The sequence below is a fragment of the Vespa mandarinia genome, chromosome 24, assembly GCF_050613455.1.
Source record: "Vespa mandarinia isolate Hongniang chromosome 24, ASM5061345v1, whole genome shotgun sequence".
In the NCBI taxonomy this organism is placed as follows: Eukaryota; Metazoa; Arthropoda; class Insecta; order Hymenoptera; family Vespidae; genus Vespa; species Vespa mandarinia.
In genome coordinates this window covers 832,501-833,510 of record NC_140833.1, presented here as the reverse complement: position 1 = coordinate 833,510, position 1,010 = coordinate 832,501, and positions in this window count along the sequence as shown.

Here is a 1,010-nt window from a genome sequence, read left to right as displayed (position 1 = left end):
CTATCTTTTTCCTTCTCGTACCACCAACGTTCATCGTCCTGTCGGCGCTCTTATAAAGAATTAAATGGCGATCGTATAAATCTGACGTCGCCGTTTGACCCCTTCGAGTTGAGAGAATCGAACGTACCACCACCTCTTATTTTCTTTCCTGCATAACTTCTCGACGACGAATCATCGTAAAATAGATGAGCCGAACGTTAGCTTTTACTTCAACTATTATCCCGTTGAAGTTAAAAAAGAAAATTTCATTAATTTTCATATATATATATATATATATATATATATATATATATATAAATTAACAACGAAAGAAACAATATAATATAGATATTGGTACGTAACGTTTATCTACTTTTTATTAAAAAAAAAAAAAAGAAGGTACGACAAATCTTTCTTTTCCCCCCTTTTTTTTCCCTTTCTTTTCTTATCTTCAAATTATAACTTATTAAAGGAGAATAAAACATTTTATTCGTATTGGAGTGAACCTTTTTTTTCCTCCTTTTACCTGTAACGGGCGTATAGACGAGAAAGAGCGTAGGACGTTCTATGTAAAATAGAGAACCTTTCAAAAGAAGGTACGAAAGAGAGAGAGAGAGGAATGGATAAAGGACGAGTGTGCTGGCTTCGGCATCGTCTCGAGTCGGTCTGGTTAAGCGTTTGCACGGACTCGCGAAAAGACGCGAAGACTGCGATGGGTGGTCGATCGTGCATGAATGTTTCATGGCTCCTAACTATCCACGAAACATGATCGATAGTCGGTTAGCACTCAACTCGCCGACACATTCTCTCTCTCTCTCTCTTTTTCACGCAGACGATATATGTATATATGTAAGTACGTAGAAGAGTCAGCGTACGTCAGGCGTGTAGGTGTGTGCGAGAGTGTACGAGGCGTAGTTCATAAATACGCGAGCATTTGGCAGTAAATCTTGGTAGCCACTGCGAGAGAGCCGAAGGTGGTCTCACTCGTCCTTTTCGTTTGTCTCTCTCTCTCTCTTTCCATGGTCCTTCTC